Raw genomic sequence first — 22,469 nt, forward strand, 5'->3', positions numbered from 1 at the left:
GGCTATCAAACACTCAATAACTGTTTTGCTACTGAGTATTTTTAGTTTTAGTCAGTTATCCATTTTAAAGAATTCTGCACATTTCTTCTGAAGCCATTTTCACATATTTACATGACATTCCAGTGGACATAACATTTCACTAAATCCAGATAGTAAGAATTTAGAAGCAAGGTAAAGCCTTGCTACTAAATAATGCAGCCAAATAACCTATTAATATCATTGAAACCCCAAGCAGCTTTCAACAGCCTACTGATAAGAGTCACTAGCTGTTCATCTCTTTGTTCTGTGTATTACTCAGCTCTCTCAGCTCTATCCAAATATTGCTGGAATGATAAAATGCCAAAACAACACAAATCCATCATTAATTCTACAACTAATACAGCTATACCATATCAAGGATCTTTCACTCTTACAGGCTCATTCAGAACATGACTTTCTTACCTTCACAGGCACAACAGAACAGGGATTCCTCCCAGAGAACCTCAATTCTATTCCATGTGTGACATTTCACCCAAGTTTCTCCAATGGTTCATGGTTTTTTTCCACATCTGACATCTATTTAAAAGCATACTCAAAACTTCCCTCCAGAGGTTTTATGAATAAAAACCTTTATTCTTATGATTTTGTGCATAATTACCTATTTAAAATGTTTATTTCAGTTCCACGATTCCCACTTGTCTAAATAATATATGGATCACTGCATCAGAAACAAATTTGCAAATAACATATAAACAAGAATATTTGGAAAAATTACATACAACTAATGAACACAAAAAAAAAAGACATGACTAGAAATTTAAAAGGGAAGTTATAATCCTCAAATGAAAGGTTCTGGTCTGGTTGTTACTCTGAACTAGGATCAGAGGAAGAATATTGCTTAAGCTTATCTTCATATGAAAATAGCTACACATATTATAGCTTTAATCTCATTTAAATTAATATAATTTAACAGCTGCAAATAGTTTGGGGATATTTATTTCAATTTATTTTTCTTAAGTTGATTAGGACAGGCCTTGAAGTATATTTTGCAAACGTACAGTCCAAGCACATCATTAGCTAAAACAAGACGAACTGGCCACACACTTCTAACATTCACATTTCTGTTCCAATTTAACTGAGAGAGTAATATCCTTGGTAGAAAAAAAAATGTAAAACTCAAAAAAAATTATAGAGAAACACACAAGTAAAACTGGGCAGAAAAAAGCCTTACACTTCTCCTTGTGTAAAAAAAAAAGTAAAAGAAAGTGAAATATAGACTAAAGTGAAATCTCAATTTGTCCAAATCCAAAAGAGAAAGAAAACCCAACCTTCAGCTTAAGTGTTTGGTGTCACCCCACAATTTTAAGTAAGATAGGAACAGTCAGATGGTGTAAACATACAACTACCAAATGTAAGAATGCTTCTACAGTGCTTCCTCTTTATGTTGCACCTTTTAAGTTTAACCGTCTGCATGAGCTAGTCAAACATGACTAGTGAACCTTTTCTGCATTTATTCATTGCTTTTAATCATTAATAATCCAGGACACTTGGCATTAAAGATTGAGAGAGAGGGAGAAGGAGAGAAACAGGAGGGTAAAAGGGAATATCAGCACTACAGTTTTCTAGTACACACATTCAGGCCCAAGCATAACCTATCATCATCATTAGAATTTCCAAATGCCCTAGAGAAATATTTCTTTTTAGTATTTCTGTCAAAATCAGTATGGTAATTATCTTACCTTCCCTAAACGAACAATGTTATCCTGCAACTGGCCATGTGTTACACGCAAGACTTTTCACAATCCATGCAAAAATTAAATTAATAATTTAACATTGTAGATTCAAGTCACTTCCCAGTGAGTCCACAAAGCCTGGACTTTGTTTACTCTCAGGTCAGGAGCGGCAGTATTACCAATTAAAAAACCAAGTGAAAGGCCATCAGATGGTATTTTTACAGTAGTAAAAAATAAATGTATAACGGAAAATAGCTGCTCAGGCTAAAAAGAAACACAACTGCAGCTTCAATCACATGGGCAATTAAAAAAAATTAAAATCTGAGTAATTCAAAGGACCTGCCTGGAAACCCAGGATTCTAGTATGCCCAACATTAATACTCAGAAACACTCTCCTTAATGACACTGCAACACCCAATTCCAACTAGAATCAAAAGGCATAATCAAGAGTCATACAAGTCACACAACCACAAAAGACTGCAGCCCAAGTGTCCTCAGTATTCTAGCGTTCTTGTTACATAAACAAATATACAATGCAAATAAATTATTACCCATCCCATTATGTAAGCCATATCCAGGAAATGTTCCTATCTGATAAAATCAAAAGGATAAGATTTTGGGGTTGTGTCTGGTTTTTGTTTGGTTGGTTTTTTTTGGGTTTTTTTTTTTTGGTGAGGGTTTTTTAAAGGAACCTTTCCTCTCCTAACCTTCTATAAAAACAGTACAAGAGCAAAATTTAAGAGAAGCAGAGGCAAGACGGTACAGCTGTTGTAAAGGGTGTGCATTATTCCTAGAAACAAACCAATCCACCAAGCAACAACATATCAAGTGAAAAAAGTCAATCATATCTGACAGAGAAAAGGATACTGATCACCTGCATGATTCATTGTACCACAAAAATTTCCAAATGATGTAACAAGGATAAGACCTCTGCATGCCAACACTAGCAGGTTGCTAGGTATTAGATATTTAGTGACATTAAACAGAAATCGGGACGTTAAAATAGTTTCAATTCCAATATTTTCTTCTTGGAAACAACATACTTGATCATATTTATCTTCAAAACTCCATTTTCTTAGCTTGCAAACATGACAAGTTAAAATTGTTTAAGTATACTAAAACTGTGGGAAGGAAATTAGGTGAGATGAGCTTTTTTATTTCAAATTAACTTGAGATCATATTTGGTTTTTCTCCTCACTGTTGCTGTCAGCCTACAAAAGTTGCATAATCATCATTCTTCCATTTCAGGCATTTAAAAGTTCGATTTTACCATAACCATAATTCAAGAGCTGATCCTGGCAGATAGCAGCAGCAGATTTACATGCTGAAAAGCCTCAGCATGTAAAGCTTCAGCCTACTGCTGTATTTATGAACCTTTTGTTGACCCTGGTTGGACACGAGGTGCCCACAAAGCTGCTCTATCACTCCCCTCCTAATCTGAACAGGGGAAAGAATATACAGAAAAAGACTCAAGGGCCAAAATAAGGGCAGGGAGAGATCACCCACTGACTGACATCATGGGCAAAAGAAACTCCACTTCGGTAGTAAGTTGTAAAATTTTCCCTGTCCAAGTTGGGCTAGGATAATGAAGATTAAAGTGAAATCCTAAAAACACTTTCTCCCCTTGGTTAGGGGAAATTCACAGTTCATCACATATTGCCTCTAATGCACCTTCCTCCCCACGGAGAAGAAATCCTCCCACTCTTCTCCTGAGGGAGAACTCCTCACACTCTTGCCCTGTTCTTGTTCCAGCATGGAGTCCCCCCACAGGAGACAGTCCTCAACCACTTCTACAAGCTGAGTCTGTCCCACAGGCTGTGCTTCTTCATGAACCGCCACAACTGTCCCCTTCAAGGTCACAAGAAAACCTGAACCAGGCTTTTAGGACAGAAAAGCTGCTCCAGCATGGGCTGCTCTCTCTGGGCCCACAGCTCCTGCCAGAAGCCTGCTCCAGCAAGAACTTCACAGAGTCACAATCTCCAGAGCATGCACCTGCTCTGCCACAGGCCTCCTGCAGGTGGGTATCTGCTCCATCATGGATCTCCAGGAGCTGCAGGGCGACAGCTGCTTCACCACCGACTGCTGGGGAATCCCTGCCCTCCCACTCCTTCCTCACTGATCTTGCTGTCCTGCACAGGAACATTTTCCCTTCTTGAATGTTATCCCAGAGGTCCTACCACCATCTCTGATGGGCTCAGCCTCGGCTATCAGTGGGACTATCTTTGAGCCTGGCACTGGCTTCATCTGACATATGAGAAATTTCTAGCAGCTTCACAAAGAGCCTGCCCCTGCATCCCCCCTGCTACCAAAATCCAGCCACATGAGCCCAATAAACCTTTTTTCAATCTTGCTTGCATATTTTTGCCTCTTTAGCATTCCCTTTGGCAAACAAACACAGCTTTCATTGAGCTTAGTGAGAATGAAAATTACTGACTCAGTAGTGAGCAGTATAAACACCGTCTGCTGCTTCTGAAAAGTACAGTTCATCTTCACCTTCCATATACTTGCTTTCACAAAACAACTGAATTTTCTGAATGGAGCTATGGAACAGGATGAAGACTAACAGACAGTCGTATTTTTATTTCAAAGTCTTCTTAGGCATTATGCTTTTCCAGGGAAAGCTGCATGTATGACTGGAAAGGAAAAACCTTACAATCCAAGGCACACACCTAGGACTGTCGACCAACAGGAAAGCCAGACACTGCCTTCAACTTGCTGATGCATCCCCGTATCACACTGCAAATTTACACCAAGGGAAAGGAGAACCAATACATGTGCCTAACACATCATCACCAGCCAGCAGCTATTGAACTGCAGCTTCCAGAAATGGGAGCTACAAACTTTTCTCATTGCTTTTCTATTTATATACCTGCATTGTATACCAGTATTTTTAGCAACTGTTTTCTAAAGCACAATCCTTTACCCCTTGAGTTGTAGGTCTGTAAATTTCTCTTTCACACGTATTTGCTTCAATGTAGACCTTTCAGCAGTGTTTGCTCTAAAGCCATTCTTTGTTAGCTTTTTTTATACTGTATCCAGGCACTACAGAGTCTCTCTTCCAGAGAATTTTTTTTTTTTCTTAAGATGGATTTTTTTCCATCTCTTTCCACAGAAAATACAAGATAATTTTATACAAAACAATGATCAGGAAAATAATACAAAGGCATTTGAAATCCAGGAGTCTCCCCTGCAAGCCTCCAAACTAAATTTAAGTTTTCTTGAATTTACCTCAGCAGCTCCAAGCCAAAGACAGGACTTCAATCCTTTTTTTCATCTCTCCTTAAAAGACACTGCTCAGATGCTATCTGAGCTACTAGATGCTTTCTGCAATAGATATTTTAGAACAATATTTACATAAATAAATAGTCCAGGGATCATTTGCCTTCCAAGAATCCTGGAAGTAAAAGACACTCAGCATTTCTTCACTGCTGTCTTTTGTAATGCTCTTTTAACCTTTACTGCAGAATTTTCTTTAAGATTTCCTAGTTAACAAACCACTGTGCTAATAAAAGGAAGAACCAAGAGATACAACTTGAAAATAAATTTAAAACTTTGCTTGAAAATAGTAACTTGGACACTGTGCAGAGGGCTCTGAAGGGCTCTCCAAGAAGAGGTGTTCTGACAGGAGAAAGTTGCTGAGGTGTGGCCTTGCATGCCATAACATTTTCAGTATTTATTTCCTCCCAATTATTATCTGTAAGGCAAACAGTCTGGCCAGGGTAAGCACAGATGGTCTGCTGGTTGGTGGGGTCACTGCTAGTAATGAAACATACTTTGATAATATACAGAATAATAAGATATACATACAAGATAACAAGGTAATAAACAGAAGAAGCAGCCTTGGTAGCAAAGCACCATTCTGAAGCCACCCACTTCATGAGGTGAAGGAAGAATCCACAAAACAACCTTTCCTCCCCCATCATGTCCTTCCCAGGATGTCTACCACAGGCACATTCTCCCCTCAGCACCTAGGGTCACATTGTTCCATTTCCTTCTGGCTCTTTTACAGTTCCCCCTTCTTTTCTCTGTCCTATATGTATGCAAGAGTCACAGGATCCCAGGATGCTCCCTTCAGACGTCCCTCTTACAAGTCCTGCTCCTCCTTTGACTACCCTCTTCATTTCCTTATGGTTTTATCATTCTTACCCTTCACCTGTCCATATACTTTCTTCTCACACAACCTTTTTCAATGCAATCAGCATCCTTAGAAGCATAGCTCCCCCTAAAGATTTATAAGCGTTCACTACCTCAAAATCTATCACAGGTAATAACATCAATCATAAACTTGCAGACCTTTCCCCTTTTTTCCAGTGTTCCTCAGGTATTTTGTACTTCCACACCCCTTATGCTTCCTGATTTTTGTGTGTGCATATACATGTAACTTCCCTTGTGTGCCTGCTATCAAGAGAGATGACAAGGTAAAATGCAAATAGAAATCCACTCTGATGAAAAAGATGCTTCAGCTGGTGAAAAAGCAGAAATAAAGCACCATCTAATTCTGACTTCATACATTTGGATTATTTGCTGTCCAACTAATCCTGAAACCTACTTACTTAGGGTTTTCCTGCACATGCAGTGTCAGGGCTGAAGAGCAACCACACTTCGAGAAGAGATGCAGTGGTTTATGTCAAAACATTATTATCAGAGATAAAAATCTCCAGAGTATTCCACAGAATGATATATTTTTTCTCCGAGGAGACACAGTGTGCTGTAATTATTTTGTTCAAAGCAACTATGCACCTTGGTACAGCAACTGGAAACGATTAATAAGAAGATAATGCTGGAAATTCTCAAGTCCTGTTCTTTCATGACAGTTTTGAGTATTTATATTACGCCCCTTCTTTTTAAAAAGAAAGTTCCTTAATCCTTCAAATAGTTCTTACAATTGGGCTTATTACATTTTGAGATTGAATTCTCCTACTAATTGTCTGCAGTGAAGTTCGAAAGGATTTGTTGCTATAGCAATACTTTGTGTTGATTCAGAAATTAATGATAAAAGAAGTGGCAATTAGCACTATCAATTTTTACTAGAGAAACATGGGAAAGTGCAAAAAGGCTTTTGCCCCCCCCAAAAAAAAAGAAAAAAAAAAAAGCCAGTAAGATTTTGCATAGGTGACCAATATAAAGCTTGCAGCTATAAAAGCAAGCATGATGGATATTTCATGCTTCAGTACATGCAGCATGAATATTGCTGCCTTAAAAACCTCGAGACAGACTCAGCCTCTGCTGTGTTTCAGGAATTCCCATAAGACCCCAGGGATGTGTCTCCTTTCATACATAACAGAACCCTGTGGGACAAGCTCCTCTACATGAGTATCAGGAAGGGGAATTGAATACTTTTTCTCTATGGATTTGACACTGCTCTTTCCAGTGTTTTGCAGGGACCTTCCTATGGCATTTTTAGTGAATGAAAGTATGTTGCTTCAAGATAATGACCTGCTTATTCTCATCCCTGATTAACAGCCATGAAGCAGACAAGTGTTTTCCAGGTCATACAAAACCAAAAGAGATAATTAATTTACTACACCAAGACTGCTATTATCTCACCAAATTATTTGGTTGTCTGGTAGCCCAAGCTCTTCTACAAGGTATTTAAGGTTTTGGGGTTTTTTTGAAAGGCTTGGCTTGTTATTTCAATCCTATAAAGCATATAGAGGGGCTCTACATGCCTGGAGTGCAAGGCTGAAAGAAATGAAATGCTTTGCTTCTTCAGTATGTATTTAGTGAGAATTTTTTTTAATGTATCATTTGACAGCCTTAATAATGTATTTCCCGCTATTAGAATCCCACATAATTACTGAACTCAAATTTACTTATTTCATAATGAAATAATGGAGGCTTTTTATAAATCCTTGTGGATGATAGATAGCACTCTTCCCCTTCAAAACTGTCAGGTTTATTTCCTCTAGGTGCTATGGCTGATACCTCAGACCTTCATGCAGGAATGTTGGGAGGCTTTCTTAAAACCCATTAATCCTAGATGCTGGAAGGGTCTTCTCCTGCTTATGAGAAGAACAGACAGGAATAACAAGGCTGCAGGAAGATGTACGTTGTCACGACTTTATACACTTGACCTGAAAAGTTGTCCCTCCTTACTTCACACGGAGCCTTAATGGTTCAAGAAGAGCCCTCAGCATCTGCCTCCAGTACTCCTAATGCTGTCAGATAAGGTAGTAATGGACAAAATGCTACACACAAACTCAGCTACAGCTCAGTGGGCAAACAACATTGTACAAAGCCCCTCAGCCAACCCCTGGCACCAAGATTAGATTGTTTTCTTTGAAAGAAATGATGTACACACAGAGACGTGTCCTAATAACTCGAATTTCTCAGTTGTCTATGAATTTATTTGTAAGAGGTAAACTTTTGATTTTTTTTATTATAAACCTTTGTATGCCATAATTAATCTTCTTCCTGTGGGAATGAAGGAGGACAGATTATCATCCAAATAAGGTGAGGTACTAACCTTACACATCATCACACAGCCTTCTTATATCCAGACTGGGAAAGGAAAAATACAGAGACTATAGAAATATTTATCATAGAGCACAAGTCCATTAACTCATTGAATGTAACTGAACAATCCTGGAAGCCCCTAGTCATATTCACTAATCCCACAAGAACTGACTACAAACTAGTAGAGCAGCCACAACCTCCTGAAGATCAAGATCAGGCCTAGTGCTCACAACAAAAAACAGACAATTTATCTGATGTTTGGTGTGCATGGAACTCTGATACTGTGACTAAAATGCTATATTGCACTGGGCTAAATGAACAAAACTTTGAATTTGCTTGCAGGAAATTATTTTAAATTAAACAGGTTTTTTGGTTTGTTTTTTTTTGTTTGTTTTTTTTTACTCCATCCTTAGAAAGAAAGCACAGAAAACAGAGAAGGAAAGGTAATGGCATTGACAAGCATCTGCATTTTCAAATCATACCCAGGAAAACATTTTCAGATAATCCATACTGAAGCTGTATTATTAATTATTTCTCTGTAACCATCTCCATCAAGATTAATTTAGAGAAGTGTGAAACTACTTCTAGCTCTCAATGCAGCCACTGATTATCATTTGTAATATAACTGACATCTTTAGTTTTTCTGAAGATTTTTCCAACTGTAGAAAAGGCTTTGCCTTCAGTTTGCAAACATTTAATAAAGAAACTCATTTAAGCCTTCCCTCTTTTACACCAACAGGTGCCACCAGCCTGAAACTACATACTTAGAATATTCGAGGGGGGTTAATCGTTCATTGTCACCTATTTCACAGTCAGTAATTTCAACATTTTACATTCACAAAAATTGATTGTCTCTTTGCCCTCACTGCATCTCCTTGCCAGGCATGGATGGACAAGGTTGTGTTCTGCTGGCACTCAACCAAGGCACAAGAAATAGAAAATGTTGCAGCCTGCTCTTATCCTCTCTTAAACCAAAAATAAGACATAAACAACTCCTGAGCATGAGGTCTTAATCTAATCATGGCACACCAGGCTTACATTAAGTTTATTTATAATGTTTTGCACCCCAACACCATCAGGAACATAGCCTGGAATACGCTGCAATGCTGTAGGGTGGGCTGGGAAGGACAATCTGTGCTTGTAGAGGTGTAGGTGACGGACAATCCCCCAGCACCTCTGACAGTTTCACATCGACAGCAACCATGCAGCCCAGCAGCACTGATATTCTTCAACAGAAGGAAGACCCTGAAAGGAGTCACAGATAAAGTAACAACACTGATGAATGGACTTGTGAAACAGACCATTTCTGGTGTTACCAGGTTACTACTTTTTATTCCAAGTTTACAGATCCATTTAAAACATCTGCTACGTATTCCCAAACTACGGTACTTAAATACAGATAAAGATACTGAGATGGCATTGCATATCCTCCCCCATATATTCTTAGAGATATTGCTCCCTATTTTGAAGATTAATTATATATCCTCACTAAATGAGAATCTGCCATTACAGTAAGGGATACCATTAACATTAGTAAACCCTTCTATCATATTTCATACTAAACTAAGCAGCCATGCATTTACATGCACTGAGCAGAGCTTTCATTGCCTTCAAACGCTGCACAGATACTTTGTTTCCTCCTCAGAACACCATCTCCCCTTAATGGCAAGCAAGACATAATACGATAATGAGCAATATTAATTAAGGTCATCCAGATCACTTCAAACGTTTTCCTAGTGTCAAGCACCTTTTGCACCCCTTCCTCCTCGAGTCACATAACATTGCGTAAGCACAGTAATTGCTGGCACAAAGTACACAATTAGGCTGTCTGCTACAATGAAGACTGAGGGAGGATAGAAGATATGAGCATAAGAACCATAACGCTGTAGCATTCATGTGGAAGAAATTTCCACATTAGTCATCACAAGATTTTCTTTAGCATTTCAGGATTTGACCCTGAAAACATTCATGGCATTAAGACTAAAACCCAAATACACTAATTCAGGAAAGGGAGGTTGGATAGTTTTAAAGCAGCTGCTATAGGTTTAGAACAAAGAGTGTAGTAAGTGTGACAATTTTTTAGACCAGCTTACAAATTAACCAAGACATTTTACTCCTTAACACTAATACCTAGAACTGTAATTTAAGGCACCATTGGGCACTGTGTTTATGATGTTTCATATGGTCATGGCTGGTTTTCACTATGAAAACCTGCCTCTGAGACTGCAGCTCTAAAATACAAAAACGAGCTCTAAAATACATTAATAAGCTGTTGGATGCAGACTATATTACTATGAGTAAGATGATTTTAGACGATTTTGTTTTTCAGTAACAGAAAGAAAAATGCATTGTACTTGACAATATACAGACGCATGCTATAACACATGCAATCAGCTCCCTCCAGAAAGTTACTATTCATCCACTTGAAAATGAGGTGAATGAAAACTGTGAGGTGAATTTACACTCACAACAGTTACTGTAATAAATTAGGTTAGGTTCTATTTCTTTTGAATTAAGCATGAAAACATACAAAACTGAGTTTCTGGTTTTGATGGCAGTAGTAGAAGAGAACTTGCAACATGTTTTGATATAGCTGCCAGTAAGTCAGATGAATTTCATACTGGATTGCCCGTGGAGCATTTCATTTCTTTGTTACTAAAATCCAGCAAAACTGCTACATCCGAAACAGTCCAAGAGAATTGTTTTCAGTGGTTCAGCTCAAGTCAACAGATTCTTGTTCCCTACTGCTGGAGTTAGCCTGTTAACATGCACATGACACTGAAATAAAAGCACATTACTTTGAATGAGATTCAGCCCTGGAAAATGTAGTCCTCATATCACTCCATAGGACAATAATATACACATAAAAGCTTCTGGTAATAGTAGAGCTATTAAAAAAACAAACAACCCAATGGATTTAAAAAAAAAAAAAAAAAAAAAAAAAAAAAGAGCACAAAGCACACAACATCAGAAAACCCTACAATACTTCTTCCATGCCATGGAAAACTGGTAATATATGAGCAACATGCTCGCTTCCAAGCTGAGGCACGTTTCTGAAAGCCATCAAACCAGGCTCGATTCCGGAAAAAGCAGCATTCCCTGCTGCAGTCCTGGTCCAACACAAGAAAGCAAAGCAAACACTGCCAGATTAAATAGAGGCAAACGAAATAAAATCAATATATCATTCACTAACTTTGAGGAGTATGGGCAGGTAAGCAAACAAACAAAAAGTAGAAATAATTCAGTCAATTTACGAATCAAACTCAGGAAAATAGATCTCTTGGACAAAAACATCCTCAGGACTAATCCCGGCTTTTTCTTGCTGTTTTTGAAGTTTTTCAACCTGTGTCAGCAACACTGAAGTTATAGTACTTCTGTCTGTGACTACTTCTATATATGGTCAGCACAGATATTAGCTGGGATTTGCGTTTTTCCAAAGTAATCCCAGGCAATCGGAAGGCAGCTAATCACTATGAAAACCCACATGAGCGGATCCATAGCCCTGCACACGAGTCCGCTCGGGTTTCTCTGCCAGAAGACACACACAGCGAAGGGAACACGGCTAGTTCTGGTTTTAAGGAAACACTCGGGCTCTGCTTCAGGCGCTCCTGTGGGTGCGCTGGCGGCGCACGCCCTACCCTCCGCCGCCTTCCCGAACTCCAGCCGCACGACAGCGGGCACTCGGGAGCGCAGTCCCGAGGAGCCTCCTTCATCCGGAGCGAGCGGACACCGCACGGCCGCGGGGACTGCCAGCCACCTGCCCGGGGAGGCCGCGCACTCCTCGCTGTCCCAGCGGGACCGGCCCGACAGCCGGCGGCACGTCGAGCCCCGCTCCGAGGCCAGCCGCCGCAGGACGGCACGCCGCACCGTGCAGCCGCCACCCCCGACCCCAGCGAGCCGGGGGCGGGCACCGCGCCGGCCCCGGCAGCGGCCGCTCCTCCGAGTGCCCCCGGGAGCGGGGCAGCCCCGCCGCGGTACGCGGAGCCCTCCGGCGGCCGCCGCCGCTGCCACAGCCTCAGCCGCCCGCCCCGGCTGCGGCTCCTCGGCCGCTTCCGAGCGGGGACCGTCCGCACAACTTTCCCCGCGGCGAGCCCCGCCGCGCTGCCGGCCCCGGCTGACAGCCGCGCACGCTGGGGAGGACACGGACACACACACACACACACGCACGCACGCACAAAAGCTCCTCAGACCCGCCCGAAGCGGCGCTTCTCCTCCTTCCTACCTGCCCGGTTCCCGGCGACCCCGCGCCGCCCGCTCCGCGCCGAGCGCTCCCTGCGACGCCCAGGTGGCGTTAGGAGCGCGCTTCCCACGGGCGGCGCGCCCCCGGCGGCCGGAACATCCCCCGCCGGGAGGAGGGCGCTCCGCACCCGCCCGCCACACCGACACCCACACCCACACCGACACCCACACCGACACCGAGCGCGCCGACAGCGCCGCACCTGTGCCCGGGAAGCGGCACCGCCCCTTCAGTCCCGGCCCCTGGGTGGGCGGGGGCGCGCCGGGACCGCTCGCCCCGCGCGCGCCGCCGCCGCCCTCCCCATGCAGCCGCCACACGAGGGACAGCCCGGCCCCGCCGGCCGCCGCGCCGCGCCGCTCATTGGCCCGGCCGCCGTGACCTCACGGAGCCCGCCCCGCCCGGCCCGGCCCGGCCCGGCCCGGCCCGGCCCCGCCGAGGTGCGAAGCTGCGCGGCCCGACGGCCCCGGCGGCGCTCGGAGCTGCTGGGACGCGGCGGTGCGCGCACGGGAGCGGACGAGCGAGAGGCAGTGCGGCCGCAGCCCCCGCCACGGGACACGGGGAGTTAAAAAGCAGAGGGCTGCCGAAAGCGTCCCTCGCCCTTGCCAACAACCCGCGGAGTAGCGAGGACTCACAGAACATGCGGTTATGTGGGAAAGCCTTCCGTCAGTCTGCGATAGCTTCTTCTCTCTTTTTCTTTTTTTTTTTTTTTTCTCTTCCTCCCCCCCCCCCCCCCCCCAATTTTTTAATCTATTTTTATTGGTTTTAATTGAGATGTGTGAGCAGCTATTGCTTGAAGATTGCGGTCCTGTTTGTGGAGAGTAAATCATTTTCTGTTGCATATTAAATATGCCTCTTAACGAGACATCAACCAAATCCTATACCCTTATATAGCTCTGTAATATATATTAATACGGTATTTATTCATTACTATCAACTTTTCAAAAGGTCTGCTTAAAATATTCTTCCCTCTCAGCTAATCAGAGTATGCTACAAACTCAAAGGAAGCCAAATAATTTATTAATATATGCTTATATTCCATTAAAACATGAAGAATGTAAGAAATCTGCGCTTTGAAAGATCCTGTAGAAGTTTGTGGTAACTCGCTGCATCAAAGTGAGGTGTCTCACACTGCCACGTTTCCTCTGTCATAAAAGATCAATAAATATGAGATCCTTCAACACAAAAGAAGTTCAGCATTTAGCAGTTGTTTTTGCGGGCAGAGTTGCTGGCCGCCAAGTTGCTATGGCATAAGGGAGCAGGGTGTGTTCTGCTTGCCTGCTTGTGTATTTCTTGGCTAGGTGTAAGAGAAAAGTTACAAAGCAGTGCTCTGGAGAACAGAAACAAAACAGCAGTGTATCCTTTCGAGGGCAGCAATTCTCTATTAACCGTGTAAGTATTATTGTTTAGACTGTCTGCTACGTTCAGAAGAAAATTTTAAAAACCTGGGGTCCATCTTTCACCCTCTGCATTCAGTAAGGAAGAATCACCTGCACCCTTTGTCCTTACACCGGGGTTTTTACAGACCATGCCATAGGATCCTTTGTGAAGAGTAGCCATGACCAGAGCCTGTGAAGGAATATGTAAAGTTCCAGGTATCAATCTTCAACACTTAGAGAGAAAAATTGTTAATCTGTTGGTTTTAAATTAATTCAATGGTAATTCACAACACTCTAAAAAAATACCTGTGGGGTGAAAAAGCAAAAAATGAAAACTACTTTTGTGTGAAAAAATGAAGACATCTTGCTGTGCAAAGATTCCCCTGCTATTGAGCTCTGGGTATGTTGCTTTACCGCCTTTATGCTTTTCTTTTTACCTTGCATCTCAGAATAGCATCACAAAAAGCTCTATCCCATGAAATAGGAAGCTGGGGTTTCACTGCAGCTGTGAGCCCCTCTGAGTCATCTAGGTGACACTTCACAATGCGATTGTCCTTGGTGTTTCTGCATTTCAGCACCCCCACGTGCTGGAGATGAGCTCACAGGGTGCACCACTGTCTTTTTAGATCATATTAGAAATAGTGCATTTATTTTTGTGCTGAAGATGTTGCTGAAAATTCGACTATCTTTTCCCCTTCGTTGCTTGTGTTAGCTGTTAAATTTGTGTGAGGGCTTCCCAGCTGTAAGCACACTAAATATAGATAAGGTAATCTCAGGTTGAGATCTTTATAATGCATAGACCATTCATGAGGGGGAGGAGAACCACTCCAAATAGTAAATTATGTTATGATTAGTGTCTAAAATTGTATAGCTTTGTAGCTACCACAACCTCATTAATTTCTGAGGTTGTGGGGAAAGTCATCTCTGTACATAACACAGAATGTATTTTAGAAAATGCATTCATTTTAAGATTCAAAGCAAGCTGAGATCATCTTGGCTTTGAATTTGCCATGTTTTAAGGAACATATCAACACTTTATAAATCAGGGCTCAGTTGCCTGGTACAATTGTGTAGCATAAATATATTTAACCTTGAGTCACGCAGAGTGAGCCTCTGAAGCAAGTGTATACGCACTAAAATCAGTGATCCTAGAAAACCTGTATAGGACAATGTCTGTATAAAGAAGTAAGTGTCAAGGCAGGCAGTGAACTGGTTAGGGAAGCCTAAGGTATGGGAATAAATTTTGCAATGATACTGCTAGATAATATTCTTTACAGAAAATATCCGTTGATTTCAACAAGATCTTTAGCTGAGCAGAGACCAGAGGTTTAAACCTGCACAGTACAGCTCCTAGGTATAATACAGGTCTTTACATTCTATTCCTAAGAAGGCACAAAGGTCCAGATGAATCAGAAGGCTGTTGGATTTTTGAGTTTTTTTGTTTGGTTGGTTTGATTTGGATTTTTTTAAGTAGGAATTCATGTTTTGTTTGTTTTTTTTGAATGAGTTATCTATGGGAATAAGAAGAAAATCTGGCATCATAGGTTGCACATTTCTCAAGATTTTGATTTCTTTTTCCTCTCACTGAACAATATAGAATGTAACTGACATGTGGGATGCCCTGGAGGATCAAGAGCAAGTCACCATGGGTGTGCCAACCCTCACAGAGAACAGTGCTGCAAGAAAGGTGGGGATGTACAACTGAGCACCACATGGATGAGTGGACAAATGATGGACAACACATTCTTTTGCTGAGGACCACTGAAATGTTGATTCTGCATCCTTGAACTGCTTTGCTTTTTGTACCTGTCTTCATGGCACTGCTGTTCCCAGAGTATGTACATTCACCCTCTGGATGCTCTGTGGTTGTGTACCTGAAGCTAAGATACAGAAAAGCTCATTAAGAAATTAACTGAGCATTCCTTGAAGTTATCCTTGAAGGACCTTCTTGGGTAACATCACTTCCTTGTCTGTGGTTTTGTTCATTACATGGAATCAGGAATCACGTCGTTTCATTCAGAAGACCAGATTATAAAGATAATCTTTTACTTTTTGCATCTTCCCATTTTGCTCTTCTGGAACAGCAGATCCTCACATCTATAATAGTTAGGAACTTCTAATTTTAAGCCTTAATTTATTTCTGAGTACTTTATTCCCATTCATCTTGCCTGATGATACTAGCCTGACTTGAGCTAGCTCACCGTTCTCCTGCATTTTAATGCCTTTATAATGTCCCCTCCATACTTCTGCTATTCTAAACTTGTACTTTCATAGTCTTATTTTGTAAATGGGGTCCTTCTCTTTTCTGGTTGTCCAAGCTGCATTTTTGTATCATATTTTTTTTCTTTTTTCTTTTTTTCTTTTTTTTTTTTTTATTTTTTATTTTTTTGGTGGGAGAGGTTGAGTTTTCTTCAATATAGGTGTAATTATATACCAGTTTTGGACAAGGTGCTAAATACACCCTGTTAGAGCTTAGAGAGGTGAGAGTGTCCTGGACTGTAAGCTGGTGTCCGTTCTGCTGCTCCACAGCTCAATCACATTGTTAGCTAATACCTATACTAATTACCCTCTGGCCAAACAGTATTGACAAACATTTCTTTTGCTTCTTTTGTTTCCAAATGATAACGCCCAGCTCACAAGAGAAATTCCTGTATTTAGCTTCTATGTGTACTATTTTGTTTTGCCTCACTCTATGTCTCAGCAAGAGCCTCAGCTGGCAGATGCCTCACTTTGGCCAAGCAACTGCTGCTCCATAAGGAATTTCACCAGGACTATGCATTTAGCCTGCTGATTTGTCAACACAACACACCTCATTGTCTCCTCTTTGTCCAATGCTTTACTGTATTGACATTCTTTTACTAATCCTCATCCTCTTCGGCTTAACTAACAGTTTCCCATGTGTCACTGTGCCAAAAGCTTTGCTGAGCGCCAAATAGATCAAGTCTGCAGAATTTACCCTTGTCAAGAAAATTATCTTGTCTAAAGAAAGGGATCAAGTTGGACACAATCTACTAAAACTGCCTTTTATCCGATTTTCATCATGTAAATCAGTGCAAACCACACACCACTCTATAAACTCAGGTGATCCTTGTAGTATAAGCAAAATAAAAATCGTGTTAATGACTGATGATCAGGGTCACACTAAAGCCAGCAACTAAGCATAGCTGAAACAATGAGACACAAGTTGTGCCATTTTCTTAGTATATCTAAAGAATATGGTTTCATTCATATATCATTATGGTTTCAGAAAATGTCCAACAAAGATGACAGTGATCCACAATTTTCCAAATTGATAATTTCAAACATCATTGGATATAACATATGAAAGTTTTTTTGTGAGGAAAATAAATACAAGAAAAAAAGCATGTTCAGATGGAGCCTTGTCTATATTAAGCTGGTCTAGTCAAGACAGCAATTCAAGTTCTAGGCCAAATATTTGCTAACATGCTAATTTGATTTTTGTAACACTTTGATTTCACATAATGGGAAACACTTCCAAAACAATTAATTAATATTTTGAAGGCATTTGTAAGCTTTATATCAGTCTTTCCTAGTTGTGAAATGCATGCAGTAGCAATAGCAGATCTAATAAAGAGCTAAGTAGATATAAGGGGTTTTTATTAACATAATACAAAAAAAAATACATTTATTGCCTTCCTCCCCTGACACCTGTTAATGCCCAGCAGAAGTATAAATTGAGCGTATGCTCATTGTAACAGCAGTTCTTCCCTTTAAAAGCAGCTTTTCCATAGCTCATTTTCAATATTATGATTTCTCATACTCTTTACCTTTCTTGTTTTAAGCTCCCACCTCTTTCTGTGCTGGAAGGAGGCTCCTAAGGATGCCCCACTTTAAGGATGCAGAACACTGTGCAGGATGGGTGAGAGGAAACCGCGTGAGGAGAGACTCCAGTGGCTTGATGGGGGAATTGTAGAGCTGAAAGGGTGGAAGTCTGTGGCACCCCTTGGGTCCCTTGCACGGATGGATTTCTGTCCTCAACAAAATGCAACCAGCATAGGGAATAGATCTGCGTGGAGCCCAACAGCTTCCTGATCGGATCCAGCATTTCTTTCCTTCTTTAGATGCGGATTGTTTTGGATTTTTCTTCTATACTTTTTATTTTCTGCCAGTGGGACCATTTTCTCATAATGGTGTGTAGCTCCAGTCCATAATAATTGTTCGGGGTGAAAAAAAGAGAGAAGGAAAAAGAAGCAAATGTGACGAAGAGGATTGTGCAGTCTTACTTGAGAAAACAGAAACTAGAAGCATTTGCAGTTATGGTGAGGGAAAAGTTTGCAATCAAAGTAGTTAGAAACTGGAAAGTAATTTTGGTAGAAACACTTTTCAAGTGGTCAGATTTCCATATTCTCTCACTTAATGTGATCCATGTCTCCAGTACTTAAAAATATTTTTAATTATGTGGGGAAAATTAAAATACTTTGTTATTTAACTTGAATACAAAACTAAATTTGTAAAATACTAGAAATTTTATCTTCTAGGTAACTTTTAAGAGTTACTAAAATCACTAATAAGGTATATATCAACCCCTAGACTGCACAAAACACTGAAACACACAAAATAAAGAAAACAAGTTTAATGAGGTAGGAAGGCTCTCAATGTCAGTGCAGAAATGAAAAAAATAGATCAGCATTGGAGTCTCAAATCACTTCCTGTTGCAAAGCGAGTATGCACAGGCTGCTTAGAAAATAAATTATACACTCAAAGCTGGTAGAGGAATGTTATTCCCAAGAAAAACACTTCTTTTTAGCAATCCCACCACAGCACTTCTCTGCTACACACACTTTAAAAGGTACAGATCTGATATGTCATTATGCAGTTGCAGCACGCTTAAACATTTCTGGCTACTGCAGACTGAGAGCTATTTAATACCATAGAATAAAAAAATATAGAGTTCAAAAAATAGAATGTCACTGTATTAAAAGACAGATCAGTAACTCTGTTATGACTCAGTAGCTCACAATAAATTATTTAAACAACTTGAGCTCAAGAATGACCTTTCAGCCACTTGCAAGGCAGGAAAAATATTTTCCTTTCTTAACCTCCACAATTTAAATCCCACTTTTTCCATCAAAATCAAAGGACCAAGATGTGGGAACTTGGTCATTAATCTCAGACTGTGAAGCCCTGAAACACCATCAATCAGGTGTAGATGGTGACATGGTAATGGAGGAACTGGGAGAGGGTCTGCTGGGCAGAAACCAGAGGTACATCATATTGCTTATCATAAATTGAGCATTTATGACAGAATATTTAAAAATGATGAAATCTTCTGATTGTCCAGTTTTGTAAGACTCAGGTCTTGAAGCACATACTTTAATCGATTCTAAGTTTTAAAAATAAACTTTAGGTACATATTATTCCAGTGCATTTTACAGACATCCAGTGCACATTGGAAATTTGTAGGTCAAGCTCCATTAGCCCAGAGTATCTAGACAGCTGCATCCCTTTCAAACCTGACCTACTTCATGTGCTTTTAAGAATAGTCCGTGCACTTGCATCCAGCCATGGTTTAGGAGTGTCCTTCCCTCCTCTGTCAGGTGCTGCAGGAGAGGTAGGAGCCGGGCACAGCCCATCCCATCCCATCCCATCCCATCCCATCCCATCCCATCCCATCCCATCCCATCCCATCCCATCCCATCCCATCCCAGGCGAGCCCGACTGAGCCCTGCCACCTGCTCTGGCTGCTCTCAGGAAGGCGTGCTTCAGAAAGGGCCAAACACAACTTCTTTAAAGGGTGAAAAATGGCAAAATGAGCAGCAAGGAGGGAGTAGCAGGACGAGGGGGAAGGTGCTCCGGGCAGAGCATGGTTTCCCTGAGGTCCCTGGGGAAGGTCAGCAGGGAGCAGTGCAAAGGGGGTGGAGCAGCTCAGGAGAGCTGCCATGCACTGACCACAGCCCCTGTCCTGACCCTCTGTGCTGCCCGGGACTGGGGGAGAGGAAGCAGAGCTGGAAAAAAAGGGGTGAGGTTGAGCCTGGGAAATAGAGGTGAGAGCTGGTGGGAAGGTGTTTAAATTTTTGCCCTTTATTTCTATATCCACCACTGTTAGTAATAGGCAATAACCTAAATTAATTCTTGACGAGTCAAGTCTGTATTACCCATGAGGACACTTACTCAGTGAGTGGTTTCTGTTCTGACCTGCAAGCTTTGCGTTTTGTTTTCTCCTCCCTTCCTGTCTAGGAGGGGATTTCGGAGAGAGCTGCTGTACAGGTGTCTGGCAGTTGTCCAAGGTTAAGCCACCATGTCCCTATAGCTGAATTTGCAATGCTGCTGGGGGATCTATGTGGACATCCACTATGGTGTATGTACTATATGGGGAAAAGCCAACACATCTAGTGGCTCCTTTGGTGCTGTTTTAAAGAATACCTTGGAAGAATGAAGTTCAGTAGTTTTGAAGCAACAAAACTCCTTGTGGAATAATGTCACACAAATATCAATTCATTTATCCCTAGTATCTCCACATTTGAGCTCTGTTTAAGACAAGAATATTCTAATTTTTGACAGGTTTAAGAAAATTACATGCTGTTTATGTGAATTTAAAAAATTGTTGGGGTTTTTTGTTGGTTTTTTTTGTTTGGTTGTTTGTTTTGTTTTTTTCCCCCAGAGATAGATTTCCCACTAATGGAAATTGATTGAGTCCAATTCTCATATAGAGAACACACTGAGGAATTTCTTCAGTGAAGTATCAAATGAGCTGGAGATACTTTACATTGCAAAAATCAGCACTCTGCCAATTCATGCAACATCACCTTTAGGATGTAGGTACTATTTCTTGATCATTGACCTGGAAATTTTTCTAAAACTGTATGTTTGCTACTCCATATTTTAAATAATTCACTTTCCCTTAGTTTTGCTAGAAACAATGAAAAAAAACCCAAAACATAGGAATATTTTGAAAGTGTAGTGATTTGCACAGAAATTGTGAGAAGGAGAAAAAGGCATTAGAGGAATCAGTGTGAAAAGTGTAGTGGAGTAGATATACACATAGGAAATATGTGGTTATGTGACTAATTTTTGCCAGAACCTTAGCATGTCAACAAAATATTCTGTGATACCAGCAGATATCAAAACACGGAAACTCTTCACATTCATATAGAACATGATATATGAAACCTGATAAATATGATAAAAAAAATGTGATTATTTCTAGAGCTTTAAGGTTAGTGGGCACAGATTTGAAGGGTATATAATTTTGATAACAATGCATAATATTGGCTATTTAATACTCATACACATAATCCATTTCCATGGTATCATAATAGTGCCATATTGCTCACTGGGATTGCTGATGCTGGATCCTGAAGGGAGCTGAAGTTGTACAAGCTTCCAGTGTCGATAAAGGCTGAGGGATAAACAGGTCATGAGCAGCCCTGAGGAGAAGGACCTGGGGGTGCAGGTGGGTGAGGCTGGACATGGCCCAGCCACGGGCACTCTCAGCCCAGAAACCAAACGTGTCCTGGGCTGCATCCAAAGCAGTGTGGGCAGCAGGGGAGGGAGGGGATTCTGTCCTTCTGCTCTGCTCTGGTGAGACCCCACCTGGAACCCTGCGTCCAGATCATGGGTACCAGCACAGGAAGGACATGGAGCTGTTGGAGAGAGTCCAGAGGAGGCCACCAAGTTGATTAGAAGGATGAAACAACTCTCCTGTGAGGAAAGGCAGAGAACTGGGGTTGTTCAGCCTGGAGAAGAGAAGGCTTCTGGGCTTAATTGCAGCCTTACAGTACCTGAAGGGAGCCCACAAGAAAGATGAAGAGAGACTGTTTGTAAAAGCATTTAGTGACAGGAGAAGGGGGAATGGCTTCGAACTGAAGGAGGGTAGGTTTAGATTAGATATTCGGAAGAAATTTGATTCTGTGACTCTATAAAAGTTGCTTGTATATACTTTTAAAGGTTGAAGGCAAACTCTGGCAAAACAGAGAAAATATTACTTGTTCTCTAGTGTTCATTGCTTGCACATTGCTTCAATCTGCCCATGCAGTATCCTTTTCATCTGAGTGAGGCTAATGCAGATTGCTGGGAAGCTGGAGCCTGAGAGAAGTTTGTTTCTCCTAAAATGAGTGCCACTGAATACATGAGACAAATTCATACAGCGTCAAGAAATATCAGTGCAGAGCATTTGGCACTGTCCCTTAGCTTCTCCAAAAGCAGACGTTCAAGGAAGGGAAATGTGCCACCTGATCACCTGAAATTCCTGTTTTCTTTCTTTCACACAAAGCAGTTGACAGAACAGGGAGGCAGAAATCCCACCGTGGAGATGCCTCCTTTTTTGACCCCTCAGAGATTTTTCTGTGGGTTTCTCTCTTTTGCCTGCCCCTGCCTGAGAGCATACCAGTGAGTACACAGTCGGCTGGAGCCTGTGTGCTGTGCTGTCACCGCACCCCAGCTGCCTGTTATTCAAGAAATGTTGTAGAACATCTCAGGGAGTCTGTGACTAGCACAGTTTCAGTAAGGATGCAGACACAGGCACTAGAGCAGGAATTAATTAGCAGCCACCAGCAGCACCAAAGTGAAATGGGAAGAGTCTGTGTTTAAAACCCCACCACTTCTCCAATCCACATAATTCACATTCGTCACTCACTGAACAAAAGCAGGCACTTAACTCTTTGATTCTCTAAGTGCAAAACCAAAGCAAGGCAAATCTTTTCATATGCTTTGTAGTACCAGCTGCTG

General features: G+C 41.4%; 1 protein-coding gene across 4 annotated transcripts in view; it reads right to left on the minus strand.

The window, feature by feature from the left end:
* CHRM3 (cholinergic receptor muscarinic 3) overlaps nucleotides 1-12,649 on the minus strand; it is a 262,933-nt gene extending 250,284 nt beyond the window's left edge. For 2 of the 4 annotated variants that reach the window (XM_086877698.1, XM_086877695.1), the window contains exon 1: nucleotides 12,391-12,615. The gene's annotated coding sequence lies outside the window, so the exon portion shown is untranslated. Of the gene's footprint in view, nucleotides 1-12,390 lie in introns of all 4 variants that reach the window. The other 2 variants (XM_086877700.1, XM_086877702.1) reach the window with 2 other exon arrangements.
* Nucleotides 12,650-22,469: the final 9,820 nt, after the last annotated feature.

Source organism: Cyanistes caeruleus, chromosome 2 (assembly GCF_971803275.1).
Source record: "Cyanistes caeruleus chromosome 2, bCyaCae1.hap1.1, whole genome shotgun sequence".
NCBI classification, from domain to species: domain Eukaryota; kingdom Metazoa; phylum Chordata; class Aves; order Passeriformes; family Paridae; genus Cyanistes; species Cyanistes caeruleus.